Source organism: Osmerus eperlanus, chromosome 11 (assembly GCF_963692335.1).
Source record: "Osmerus eperlanus chromosome 11, fOsmEpe2.1, whole genome shotgun sequence".
Taxonomy (NCBI): domain Eukaryota; kingdom Metazoa; phylum Chordata; class Actinopteri; order Osmeriformes; family Osmeridae; genus Osmerus; species Osmerus eperlanus.
This window is the reverse complement of record NC_085028.1, coordinates 1-14,522: the sequence shown is the minus strand read 5'-3', so window position 1 is coordinate 14,522 and position 14,522 is coordinate 1. Positions and strand designations below refer to the sequence as shown.

The 14,522-nt window shown below is 44.0% G+C and overlaps 5 non-coding genes across 5 annotated transcripts; all 5 read left to right on the top strand.

The window, feature by feature from the left end:
- Nucleotides 1–935: 935 nt before the first annotated feature.
- On the top strand, nucleotides 936–1,008 carry trnav-aac (transfer RNA valine (anticodon AAC)). The gene has a single exon. It is a non-coding gene; the product is annotated as a tRNA-Val (tRNA).
- Nucleotides 1,009–2,105: 1,097 nt separating this feature from the next.
- On the top strand, nucleotides 2,106–2,178 carry trnav-aac (transfer RNA valine (anticodon AAC)). Its single transcript has one exon. It is a non-coding gene; the product is annotated as a tRNA-Val (tRNA).
- A 690-nt stretch (nucleotides 2,179–2,868) lies between these two features.
- On the top strand, nucleotides 2,869–2,938 carry trnav-cac (transfer RNA valine (anticodon CAC)). The gene has a single exon. It is a non-coding gene; the product is annotated as a tRNA-Val (tRNA).
- Nucleotides 2,939–4,035: 1,097 nt separating this feature from the next.
- trnav-cac (transfer RNA valine (anticodon CAC)) lies at nucleotides 4,036–4,108 on the top strand. Its single transcript has one exon. It is a non-coding gene; the product is annotated as a tRNA-Val (tRNA).
- Nucleotides 4,109–5,196: 1,088 nt separating this feature from the next.
- On the top strand, nucleotides 5,197–5,269 carry trnav-cac (transfer RNA valine (anticodon CAC)). Its single transcript has one exon. It is a non-coding gene; the product is annotated as a tRNA-Val (tRNA).
- Nucleotides 5,270–14,522: the final 9,253 nt, after the last annotated feature.

Genomic DNA, 14,522 nt, shown 5'->3' with positions numbered 1-14,522 from the left:
CTTTTAAGCCGTTCCATTGTTTCTACCAGTCGGTAGAATGCAGTTCAGCAAGATTACCATGAATGTCATGGGCCAAGTACCTTTGTTACTTCTGAGACCTTCAGACCTGTCGTTCGCGATCCTGGTCCCACCTGCCCTGCCCTGCCCTGCATGTTTGAGATGTTTCCCTGCTCCAACACACCCGATTCAAATAAGTGGGTCGTTATGTAGCTCTCTAGAAGCCTGGTAACGAACATGCATTTGAATCAGGTGTGTTGGAGCCAAGAAACCTCTAAAAACATGCAGGACAGGGGTTCCCTGAGGACAGGGTTAAGAACCACGGATCTAAAGCATCCTGGCCTGAGGACAAGGGTTGAGAACCACTGCCTTAGACCGTCTCAGTGCCCGCTGACTTGTTGAAGAACCATATCAACTGGTTCATGAGCCCAAATGCCCATTTGACATGATAAAGGCGTGTCCTCGTTCTGTGTCCTTGTTTGTGTGTGTGTGGGTGTGCAGTGAGATTCTGTTGTTGGTTAGGAAGAAGTTTCCGTAGTGTAGTGGTTATCACATTTGCCTCACACGAGAAAGGTCCTCGGTTCGAGACCGGGCGGATGCATGTCCCCTTTTATCAGCAGTCTCGTAAATAATTGATGCATTGTCGACAGTTACAAGTTTGTTGGAGTACCCTGGTACCACATGCTCCGTCGTTTTCTCTAGAGCTTGGTAAGGGTCCAATCAGGTCTAACGCATGCAGAGCAGGGAAACCTGAGGTCCAGGATTGGGAAAGGTTGCTTTGGACAATCTAATTTGTTGCTAGCTTGCTGAAGAAGAGTATCAACTAGTTCATGAGCCGAAATGCCCATGTCAAGATTTTAAATGTGTGTCCTTGTTCTGTTTCCTTGTTACTTGCGTGTTTGTGTGTGCACTGGGCTTCTGTCTTTCAGGAGTTGGCAGTTTCCGTAGTGTAGCGGTTATCACGTTCGCTTAACACGTGAAAGGTCCCCGGTTCGAGACCGGGTGGAAACTTCTGCATCTTTCCTCGGTTTTCGTCCAATGGCGATCCTCTCGAGAGTAGTTAATGTCCCATGTAGTCCCAATGTCCCAAGAAGTCCCATGATTCAGTGGAGTTGACATGTCATTCTTTGAAATGGGAAGTCAGCTACCCTGGTGCCACTTGTGCGGATTCGCCTTTTAAGCCGTTCCGTTGTTTCTACCAGTCGGTAGAATCCCGTTCAGCAAGATTACCATGAATGTCATGGGCCAAGGACCTTTGTTACTTCTGAGACCTTCAGACCAGTCGTTCGCGATCCTGGTCCCACCTGCCCTGCCCTGCCCTGTATGTTTGAGATGTTTCCCTGCTCCAACACACCCGATTCAAATAAGTGGGTCGTTATGTAGCTCTCTAGAAGCCTGGTAACGAACATGCATTTGAATCAGGTGTGTTGGAGCCAAGAAACCTCTAAAAACATGCAGGACAGGGGTTCCCTGAGGACAGGGTTAAGAACCACTGATCTAAAGCATCCTGGCCTGAGGACAAGGGTTGCAAACCACTGCCTTAGACCGTCTCAGTGCCCGCTGACTTGTTGAAGAACCATATCAACTGGTTCATGAGCCCAAATGCCCATTTGACATGATAAAGGCGTGTCCTCGTTCTGTGTCCTTGTTTGTGTGTGTGTGGGTGTGCAGTGAGATTCTGTTGTTGGTTAGGAAGAATTTTCTGTAGTGTAGTGGTTATCACATTTGCCTCACACGAGAAAGGTCCTCGGTTCGAGACCGGGCGGAAACATGTCCCCTTTTATCAGCAGTCTCGTAAATAATTGATGCATTGTCGACAGTTACAAGTTTGTTGGAGTACCCTGGTGCCACATGCTCCGTCGTTTTCTGTAGAGCTTGGTAAGGGTCCAATCAGGTCTAACGCATGCAGAGCAGGGAAACCTGAGGTCCAGGATTGGGAAAGGTTGCTTTGAACACTCTCATTTGTTGCTAGCTTGCTGAAGAAGAGTATCAACTAGTTCATGAGCCGAAATGCCCATGTCAAGATTTTAAATGTGTGTCCTTGTTCTGTTTCCTTGTTACTTGCGTGTTTGTGTGTGCACTGGGCTTCTGTCTTTCAGGAGTTGGCAGTTTCCGTAGTGTAGCGGTTATCACGTTCGCTTAACACGCGAAAGGTCCCCGGTTCGAGACCGGATGGAAACTTCTGCATCTTTCCTCGGTTTTCGTCCAATGGCGATCCTCTCGAGAGTAGTTAATGTCCCATGTAGTCCCAATGTCCCAAGAAGTCCCATGATTCAGTGGAGTTGACATGTCATTCTTTGAAATGGGAAGTCAGCTACCCTGGTGCCACTTGTGCGGATTCGCCTTTTAAGCCGTTCCGTTGTTTCTACCAGTCGGTAGAATCCCGTTCAGCAAGATTACCATGAATGTCATGGGCCAAGGACCTTTGTTACTTCTGAGACCTTCAGACCAGTCGTTCGCGATCCTGGTCCCACCTGCCCTGCCCTGCCCTGCATGTTTGAGATGTTTCCCTGCTCCAACACACCCGATTCAAATAAGTGGGTCGTTATGTAGCTCTCTAGAAGCCTTGTAACGAACATGCATTTGAATCAGGTGTGTTGGAGCCAAGAAACCTCTAAAAACATGCAGGACAGGGGTTCCTTGAGGACAGGGTTAAGAACCACTGATCTAAAGCATGCTGGCCTGAGGACAAGGGTTGAGAACCACTACCTTAGACCGTCTCAGTCCCCGCTGACTTGTTGAAGAACCATATCAACTGGTTCATGAGCCCAAATGCCCATTTGACATGATAAAGGCGTGTCCTCGTTCTGTGTCCTTGTTTGTGTGTGTGTGGGTGTGCAGTGAGATTCTGTTGTTGGTTAGGAATAAGTTTCCGTAGTGTAGTGGTTATCACGTTCGCCTCACACGCGAAAGGTCCCCGGTTCGAGACCGGGCGGCAGAATGTTCCCTTTTATCAGCAGTCTCGTAAATAATTGATGCATTGTCGACAGTTACAAGTTTGTTGGAGTACCCTGGTGCCACATGCTCCGTCGTTTTCTGTAGAGCTTGGTAAGGGTCCAATCAGGTCTAACGCATGCAGAGCAGGGAAACCTGAGGTCCAGGATTGGGAAAGGTTGCTTTGGACAATCTCATTTGTTGCTAGCTTGCTGAAGAAGAGTATCAACTAGTTCATGAGCCGAAATGCCCATGTCAAGATTTTAAATGTGTGTCCTTGTTCTGTTTCCTTGTTACTTGCGTGTTTGTGTGTGCACTGGGCTTCTGTCTTTCAGGAGTAGGCAGTTTCCGTAGTGTAGCGGTTATCACGTTCGCTTAACACGCGAAAGGTCCCCTGTTCGAGACCGCGTGGAAACTTCTGCATCTTTCCTCAGTTTTCGTCCAATGGCAATCCTCTCGAGAGTAGTTAATGTCCCATGTAGTCCCAATGTCCCAAGAAGTCCCATGATTCAGTGGAGTTGACATGTCATTCTTTGAAATGGGAAGTCAGCTACCCTGGTGCCACTTGTGCGGATTCGCCTTTTAAGCCGTTCCGTTGTTTCTACCAGTCGGTAGAATCCCGTTCAGCAAGATTACCATGAATGTCATGGGCCAAGGACCTTTGTTACTTCTGAGACCTTCAGACCAGTCGTTCGCGATCCTGGTCCCACCTGCCCTGCCCTGCCCTGCATGTTTGAGATGTTTCCCTGCTCCAACACACCCGATTCAAATAAGTGGGTCGTTATTTAGCTCTCTAGAAGCCTTGTAACGAACATGCATTTGAATCAGGTGTGTTGGAGCCAAGAAACCTCTAAAAACATGCAGGACAGGGGTTCCCTGAGGACAGGGTTAAGAACCACTGATCTAAAGCATGCTGGCCTGAGGACAAGGGTTGAGAACCACTGCCTTAGACCGTCTCAGTCCCCGCTGACTTGTTGAAGAACCATATCAACTGGTTCATGAGCCCAAATGCCCATTTGACATGATAAAGGCGTGTCCTTGTTCTCTGTCCTTGTTTGTGTGTGTGTGGGTGTGCAGTGAGATTCTGTTGTTGGTTAGGAAGAAGTTTGCGTAGTGCAGTGGTTATCACGATCGCCTCACACGCGAAAGGTCCCCGGTTCGAGACCGGGCGGAAACATGTCCCCTTTTATCAGCAGTCTCGTAAATAATTGATGCATTGTCGACAGTTACAAGTTTGTTGGAGTACCCTGGTGCCACATGCTCCGTCGTTTTTTGTAGAGCTTGGTAAGGGTCCAATCAGGTCTAACGCATGCAGAGCAGGGAAACCTGAGGTCCAGGATTGGGAAAGGTTGCTTTGGACAATCTCATTTGTTGCTAGCTTGCTGAAGAAGAGTATCAACTAGTTCATGAGCCGAAATGCCCATGTCAAGATTTTAAATGTGTGTCCTTGTTCTGTTTCCTTGTTACTTGCGTGTTTGTGTGTGCACTGGGCTTCTGTCTTTCAGGAGTTGGCAGTTTCCATAGTGTAGCGGTTATCACGTTTGCTTAACACGCGAAAGGTTCCTTGTTCGATACCGGTCGGAAACTTCTACATCTTTCCTTGGTTTTCATCCAATGGCGATCCTCTCGAGAGTAGTTAATGTCCCATGTAGTCCCAATGTCCCAAGAAGTTCCATGATTCAGTGGAGTTGACATGTCATTCTTTGAAAAGGGAAGTCAGTGCCACTTGTGCGGATTCGCCTTTTAAGCCGTTCCATTGTTTCTACCAGTCGGTAGAATCCAGTTCAGCAAGATTACCATGAATGTCATGGGCCAAGGACCTTTGTTACTTCTGAGACCTTCAGACCAGTCGTTCGCGATCCTGGTCCCACCTGCCCTGCCCTGCCCTGCATGTTTGAGATGTTTCCCTGCTCCAACACACCCGATTCAAATAAGTGGGTCGTTATGTAGCTCTCTAGAAGCCTTGTAACGAACATGCATTTGAATCAGGTGTGTTGGAGCCAAGAAACCTCTAAAAACATGCAGGACAGGGGTTCCCTGAGGACAGGGTTAAGAACCACTGATCTAAAGCATGCTGGCCTGAGGACAAGGGTTGAGAACCACTGCCTTAGACCGTCTCAGTGCCCGCTGACTTGTTGAAGAACCATATCAACTGGTTCATGAGCCCAAATGCCCATTTGACATGATAAAGGCGTGTCCTCGTTCTGTGTCCTTGTTTGTGTGTGTGTGGGTGTGCAGTGAGATTCTGTTGTTGGTTAGGAATAAGTTTCCGTAGTGTAGTGGTTATCACGTTCGCCTCACACGCGAAAGGTCCCCGGTTCGAGACCGGGCGGAAACATGTCCCCTTTTATCAGCAGTCTCGTAAATAATTGATGCATTGTCGACAGTTACGAGTTTGTTGGAGTACCCTGGGTCCGGTTTTTCAAAAGTAATCCACTAGGATTTTGGATAACAGATTGGATCAAATCTTGAAAATGGGTTTTTCAAAAGAAAAAACGGATTACATAATCGGATTAGATCACGTAATCCAATCTTGGTTTTGATCAGGATCAAACCTTTAGTTTGGGTTTTTCAGAACTTTTTTGTAGGATTTGGATCACTTTGATCCAAAAAATCTGGATTAAACTGATACTATCAGAAGGGTGGTGTAGCACAGTCCACAGACAAAGCACGGTACCATCACACCTTCTCCTACCCCCGACAAGGAAAGGGTCTTCCCCCTTTGTCCTTCTCCCAGAGGAGAAGCTTCAAAGCTTCTGACCCAGCATGGGGTCAGATACAGAGGCCACACGGCCCACAGTATCAGAACAAAGGATTTACAAGGAATAACTTTCTTAAAGGATTTACAAACATATTCTCAAGGACTACATGGCTCATGGACACTATTTCAATGACAGTAGTTGATGTGTTATAATGTGTGTTTTTCCCATTTACTTAGAACGTTGTTTAATTGAGGTTTGATTATAACTTCCCTTCAAGTATAGTTAAGTCAGCCAATCCTGATATCAAAATGAATGTACCATACTAACAAAACCATTTACGAATGTTGTATTGTTATATTCTGAAGTTTGAGCATTCCATGGACAGTTGAAATAACGGAACTCAAAAGGTACAACTACTTCACACCTAGGCAGATCTCAGGACGACGCCCAGGTGGGGGGAAACTGACCAATGAAAGAGGTCACCTTCACGGGGACCCCCCCTTTTCCTTTGGAGTATAAAACCCCCAAACGTACAATCACCCCCGCTTGTTCGTAGGATTAAACTGAAGTGCTAGCTACATTTCTAAACTATTCCTCTCAACCTGCAAATTCACTGAGCGCCCGGAACTTTGGCCAAAGATTCCGTTGTTCTATTTTCGTTGGACGATAACGAAACCATTGACTCTACCTTTCTTCAAACCGACAAAAGTAACTACGATTTGCAATATTTCTTACCTGTGACATATTGGCATGTTGTGATTAAATTGTTGATGTTTGATTGTATTTTACAAATGAGTTAGCTTAACCCTTGCTAAGTTTGTTGCCCTTGCTCGTCCATTGTTCCCAAAGGCCTACCCCTCTCTCTCTCTCCCTCCCCCCTTTACACGCGCTCTACACAGCCATTGTGTTGCTCGCCCTCATTTGCATCCAGCCACTGTACTACTCTGACTAACCCATAACTTATCTGGTATTTGTTCATTATAATTACATTCTCCTAAATAAATCATTGTGTATAATATTCGCGTATCACTCACGTTATCTGATCTGCTCTACTTTCATAGAATTCACGACTCAAGATTAGACTGATTATTACGAAGGCTATTATTTAAATATTATTCAATAAGGTTTCCTCTATCCCTTTAACAATAAGAGGTGGTGCCCACAAGAACTACATACTTTATTATAAATTAAGTATTGCTAATCTTAAACGAGCAAACCCCGCTACATATTGGAGCCCCGTGACAGGCTTTGAAACAGATTGAAATGAGCGATCTATAACGGAGATACATTTTCCGTCTGAAACCCACCCTCCCACCCTTTTGGTTAAATTAACGCTCCGTTGTATTTAACTATTCCCCCAGATAGCTACGGTTTTAAACACTGTTTGAATACTGTGCTGTGTACTCATTGAATTGGCTTTGTCGTGAACAATTGGCTATTTGTGTGTAGCTAACTGGCTTCGGAAAAGCTAGACTTGAGCGGAGGTACGCGCGTGCGCAGTGACACTGCGACCCGTCTCATTTCATCTTGTGAAACTACAAAGGCAGCGCTTCTACATGAAGGCGTAAGATCCTTTTTATAGAGTCACAACACTACTATTTTGGTACCATACACGCTTCGGAAAGGTGTATTATAGTAGTGTTGGCCATTTGGGTTGAGTAAATCAACCAGGCAACTGATAAGTTGCCATTGTCTAGTTAGAGGTAGATAACAGACATTGATCAGTCCAAAAGGACTTTGATTTTGAAGGAGACTACGCAGCTCTCTACATTAAGCTATATGCTTCTACCTTGTTAAACAATTGGTAAATTGATTAACTTAGCTTTTCGGAAAAAGCTTCACTTTGTTTTGCATGTAATTCAACATTAATGTAAACACTCAACCTCTAGAATCAGTAAAGTAACAGTAAAATAATTATTGAGACAGGAGAAGCTGCTTATTTAAGGACCTTTATTGTTGCTTAACCGGAAATAGTTACCTTTCGTGAACAAAGACCTGTAATTTGATTTTCATTCCGCGCACTTAAAAGTGGAAGTTGTCAGAATATCGGCGTTGTTGACCATACTGAACTGTAATCCTATTTATCCCTCATCAATATACAACTTTAACAACAATCGCTAAATAATAATTAAACGTAAAGTGTATTATTTTTAGTTTGCCCACTCTATCTGCGATCAGTCCAAAAGGACTTTTGTTTGGAAGTAGCCGAACAACGCAGCCTGTACTGCCACAATATTGTTGGCCCTTGTGTTATCTTCGGGTCATTCTGACCCATCAGTCATTGTGACCCACCGTCGTGTTGCGACAGATTTGCCGCATACAAGGACAAAGTGAAGCATTTTCTTTTAACCGTTGGGCTGTCTCAGACCCCCCACATTGCAAAGGTTAGGGGAAAATTATTTTAATTTGTTTTTGTATTGGGTAGAATTGGGTAAACACAACGGTGGTTCGTTATGAACCTTTGGGTCATGTGACCCGAAGGCAGCACGAGGGTTAAACAACTCCGAAATTGATAAACTAGCTTTTCGAAAAGAAGCTTCACTGTTTCGCATTCAATTCGAGGTGAATGTAAAACCCTTGCCCAATTTAAAGCTACATTATAGATGCAGCAACAATTTAGTTCATTATCTGTTTGATTCTACAAGCTAAACCGGCTAACTTAATGTGCTATAGTATTTAAATACATTGTACTTTCTCAGTCCAGTTTAGGCTAAAACAAATCAACAGCTACTCAATCTAAATTCTCTAATCGTTTATAGATACTATAGCAAGATTACTGAAATTAAGATTTAATATAGGCCTAAAAGAATAAATAATTTGTTTGAATCTTTGATCCTGGAAGGTGACTTTAATATTAATTTTAATTTCTGAATATTAATCTCAGTTTTTGATTGTTAATCTTTGAATATTAACTTCTGATTTTAATTTTGGTATTGATTTGATAAACAATTTTTTTTAATCTTTGATCCTGGGTGGTGACTTTAATATTAATTTTAATTTCTGGATATTAATCTCAGTTTTTGATTGTTAATCTTTGAATATTGACTTCTGATTTTAACCTTAATATTAATTTGGTAAACAATTTTATTTATTTTCTGAATCTTTGATCCTGGATGGTGACTTTAATATTGATTTTAATTTCTGAATATTAATCTCAGTTTTTGATTGTTAATCTTTGAATATTGACTTCTGATTTTAATTTTAATATTGAGTTGGTAAACAAAAAAAAAAAAGGAAAAGAAAAGTATATATATTGCTGCCAAAAAGAGAACCACTACAAAACTAAAGTGCCTATCAACATTATCACAATAGCATTGTGTTAATAACTTCCAGTAGCCGAACCAAACATGTCTCACCTCACGGAAGCTGAGAAACTGATGGTCTACCTATCCAGGAAAGAAAACCCAGGATATGTGGAAACTCTGACCGGACTACCTTTCGAAGAGATCACCAAGAAGACGCATGAAGTTGTCGCACAAAATGTGGGCCAAATATTGGACAAACCCCAAACCATCAAATGCATATCCAGCCTCGGTCTTAACTATGCTGCACAACTCAGGTTATCAATTGCAGATGTTAAAACACAATGGGCACAAGCTCTTCAAGATCGAGAGGATGCTACCAAGGCGGCACAAAGAGAACAAGAGCAGAGGAAACGATTGGAACAGGAAACCAGCAACCTGGCTGTTGAACTGGAAAGAGCTAAGACACAACTAATGGAAAAGGAAATAACCCTCAAAGATGCCCTCAAAGATGCCCTCAAAGAAAAAGAAAAGGAACAGGACCGACGGGAGCTAATGGAACAAGAAACCAGTGACCTGACTGGAGAACTGGATAGAGCTAGACAACAGCTAATGGAACAGAAAACAACCCTCAGGGATGCCCTCAAGGCGAAAGAAACTGAACGAGATATCCGGGAAACACTTCAACAGGAGAACAAGGAACTCGCTACGGAACTGGGAGACCTAAAAGAAGAAATGCAGGGGGTTCAGAAAAGCAAAAAGGACTCAACCGCCCTCATGGAAAACACTATTAAGATGTTGGATGAAGCTAATGAAAAAGTAGCAGACTACGACCACCAAAAAGAAGAATTGCACACTCTCTACACAAAATTCCAACACCTGGACCAAGTTCTCTCACACATCACAGCTGACAGGGAGACAATGAAGGAGGAGTTACAGGAAACAAGAACTGAACTGCTATCTACCATTCGTAAGCTGAACAAGGCGAACGCCACAATCCAGTCCACAGAAGACCCTAACACCAACCGAAGGTGGGGAAGAGACGACAGAGAAGTAGATCGACATTCAAGAAACCAAAACCCAAGACAGCTGCAATCACCTGAAGCACCGCTCCACTCAGAATACGAAACAAGAAGACCATATAGGGAGACATCCCCTCCCAGCCAATCTCTGTACCAAGCTGACACGAATCCACGAAGAACGAGGGGAACAGAAGATGTGGAGCAGCAGAGCAGAAGACTGGATGACCAGAAAATGGAGCAACAATTCCAACCTGAACGTCGCGGTCAAACCACCGCCCCGAACAGATGGGATGATGATGAACCCTCACGTTCAGCCTATCCACAAAATGCATGGGAAATGCATGACCTGCCACCAGCAGTGTCACTAGATCTGCTATTGAAAATTAGCAGGAACATAGAGAAGTTCGATCCAGACAATCCCACTCAGAGCATTGAGATGTATATAGAACAACTGAACTCTAATCTCGAACGCCTGCCTACAGCTACAGACGCGGACAAGCTGTACCTGTTGAAGAACACCTCTTCCAGCTCAATCAGAGCCCTGCTTGACAGGCAACCTGCTGGAGAACGCCACAGCTATAACATGGCTTGCCGGACCCTCAAGGCTTGGCACTCAGAAAGTAAAGGCTCCTGCTGCACTATCGCCCTGCACACAAAACAAAAGGCCAACGAAAACCCAAAGACATTCTATGAGAGGCTCCGGAAAGCCTATTTCGCAACAGAAAACCAACCCGGAGGAGAAGAAACTCCCATGTTCAAGTCAGTGTTCATCAACAACCTCTCCCAATCCATAAAACCCTTCATGACGACCTTCGCGAACCAGGAAACCATGACGGCTCTGCAGCTGAGGGACATGGCATATAAATCATGGGCGAACAACAATCGATCCCAAGACTCAAACGTCTATGCGGTGGAATCAGATTCACACCTACAACTGGAAGGAAGAGAACTCCAGAGACCCTATGAACCCAGACCCGCCTACAAGCAACATTCCTATAAAACACGAAACCACTCAACAAGACCCACACCGTACCAAAACGAACACAACAGCCCTGGACGACATCCGTCAGAACCAGCATGACTAGAAGGCCCCAACACGGAAAACACACCTCAAATGCTCCCCATTGGATGGAAGAAAAGGAAGAAGACCCAAAAACACCACAAACCCACAAGAAGACGACCTCCAGAAACAACAACACACAAACAAGCCCCACAGTTACACACATTTCTGGGTGAGCTTTCCAGAAAAGGAAGAGCTAACCGAAGCTATGTCCCCATCACACTTGAAGATGAAGTGCCCTGCGAAGGATTGCTGGACACGGGTGCAGAAATCTGCCTGATTGCACCCACCTTGGCCGCTCAGCTAAAAGGAATAGCCAGGTCAAACAGAAGATGGATTAAAAGTGAAGATAGTGAATTCAACATCACAAGCTTCACCCAAAACAAAGCTCCAGTCACAGAGACGCTGTACTTGAAGCTAACGTTTGGGGAAATGTCCCTAATCCACCCCATCCATGTCTCACCGCTTGAGACCGAAAAGCTGCTGATTGGACACGATCTACTCAACAGACTGGAACCCCTCATTGACTTCAAACGAAACCAGATGTGGACAAACGTCGAGAAGCCCTATCCACTGCCTCACCCTGAAGCCCAGAACACAGTCTTCACAGTGGAAGGGGGGGGAGATTCCACGTCTGATCCACATCTCTCAGAAGAGGACCGAATCCATGAGTTAGATGGCCGCTCCAGACCGCCCCAGAGCTACGCCACTCACCCATCAAGACACAAGATTCAAACAAAATCAACACAACGCCATGACCGTCGGGTGCCATCAGAAACCCACCTGCGACGAGAAGCATCACAGGTCCAAAAGAAGTCATATGATGCCAACTGGATGAGAGTGCAGAAAGTAGGAAGACCTACTATGGCCACCAAGCATCCCAGAAGAAGCACCCCAGCTGCAACAAGCTGGCACAACCCCCGGAAGAAACCATCAGTACTCGCGGGGACAACAGGCCATGCACAGAGGCCTGGCCTGGCCTTATACCAGCAACCTGACCCTGTCAAACTGCTGACGAAACAAGTGCACAACAGGTGCCTTAGCCAAAATGCCTCAAAGTTCAAGAATGAATGTTCCTTTAAACCAAAAATAATAGGAAAATACTGTCATGAGACAAATATGGCTCCACCAATCTATCAAAATTTTTAATCTGTTACCAGAAAACCCAACATGAATGACCTTGAGGTACTGTCAAAATAATAGGCTACAACGCCTCATAACCAAACTACCCTGGCCCCTGACAAATGAGGTTTATGACTCCAGGAAGTCAAAGCCCACTCCCACTCCTATCATTTTATTTTATTTTAATCTTTCTCCTTTCTTTCCCTTTCCTTTTTCCTTTTATTTCATTTCATTTTTAGGCATAGAACCTTAGCCCAGAGAAACTTAGTAATAGGACCCAAGTTAGCCCCATTGATTCCTACATTGTTTAGAGTCCACTCATGCCAATGTGTCCAGTAGAAGTGCTATCGTACTGTCGTGTTTGTCTGTTCTCTGCTCTTCTTACGTGCCAACAGCCCGACGACGTCGAATCATCGGACGTTGCCAGCAGGGGGATATGTAGCACAGTCCACAGACAAAGCACGGTACCATCACACCTTCTCCTACCCCCGACAAGGAAAGGGTCTTCCCCCTTTGTCCTTCTCCCAGAGGAGAAGCTTCAAAGCTTCTGACCCAGCATGGGGTCAGATACAGAGGCCACACGGCCCACAGTATCAGAACAAAGGATTTACAAGGAATAACTTTCTTAAAGGATTTACAAACATATTCTCAAGGACTACATGGCTCATGGACACTATTTCAATGACAGTAGTTGATGTGTTATAATGTGTGTTTTTCCCATTTACTTAGAACGTTGTTTAATTGAGGTTTGATTATAACTTCCCTTCAAGTATAGTTAAGTCAGCCAATCCTGATATCAAAATGAATGTACCATACTAACAAAACCATTTACGAATGTTGTATTGTTATATTCTGAAGTTTGAGCATTCCATGGACAGTTGAAATAACGGAACTCAAAAGGTACAACTACTTCACACCTAGGCAGATCTCAGGACGACGCCCAGGTGGGGGGAAACTGACCAATGAAAGAGGTCACCTTCACGGGGACCCCCCCTTTTCCTTTGGAGTATAAAACCCCCAAACGTACAATCACCCCCGCTTGTTCGTAGGATTAAACTGAAGTGCTAGCTACATTTCTAAACTATTCCTCTCAACCTGCAAATTCACTGAGCGCCCGGAACTTTGGCCAAAGATTCCGTTGTTCTATTTTCGTTGGACGATAACGAAACCATTGACTCTACCTTTCTTCAAACCGACAAAAGTAACTACGATTTGCAATATTTCTTACCTGTGACATATTGGCATGTTGTGATTAAATTGTTGATGTTTGATTGTATTTTACAAATGAGTTAGCTTAACCCTTGCTAAGTTTGTTGCCCTTGCTCGTCCATTGTTCCCAAAGGCCTACCCCTCTCTCTCTCTCCCTCCCCCCTTTACACGCGCTCTACACAGCCATTGTGTTGCTCGCCCTCATTTGCATCCAGCCACTGTACTACTCTGACTAACCCATAACTTATCTGGTATTTGTTCATTATAATTACATTCTCCTAAATAAATCATTGTGTATAATATTCGCGTATCACTCACGTTATCTGATCTGCTCTACTTTCATAGAATTCACGACTCAAGATTAGACTGATTATTACGAAGGCTATTATTTAAATATTATTCAATAAGGTTTCCTCTATCCCTTTAACAATAAGAGGTGGTGCCCACAAGAACTACATACTTTATTATAAATTAAGTATTGCTAATCTTAAACGAGCAAACCCCGCTACAGTGGATTCAGCGTGGATTTCATGCCCAAAATGTAATGAAAACTTTTAAAATGTATCAAATAATACTATATTTGGATCATGCAGTATCTGACAAGATATCCTATTTATTCATAAGGTTTTAATTTTATTTGTACATCCGTCAGGCTACAGTGATTAGGTAGGCTTTAACGTATTCAGCCTTTCAGTATAGGCCTACAGCAAAGTAGAAAGAGTTTGGCCTCATAAAATAATCCCCCAAACAGCTGTAAAAATTGACCAAAAACAATACATTTTATTCTGTCACTAATTGATATATATATATATTCATCGCAATCGAAAAAATTTTGTTTTTAGAATATTTATTAGTGATGCATGCAATGATTACAGAATAACCAAATAAATGCAAAGAATGGCAATCACTGATTTTTTAAATCCAAAACAAATCCAAATCAGAAATAGTGTCTAACTATTGCGTCCCTTGTTGCACGTCCTGTTTGCTCGTTCTGGCAGAATGCAGGAGGTTGGTTAGGGTCTCCAAGGGGCTCAGGTGCTTTATTGTCAGCACAGAGAGGGACATTGCGCTTAGTAGCGATGTTGTGCAGGACAATACAGGCAAGGGTTATGTTGCATGCTTTCCGTGGTTCCGCTCTCAGGTAGTTAAGGCATGCAAAGCGCCTCTTAAGAACTCCATTTAAACGCTCAATTGCACATCTTGCTCTGCAATGAGCAGTGTTGAAGCGTGCCTG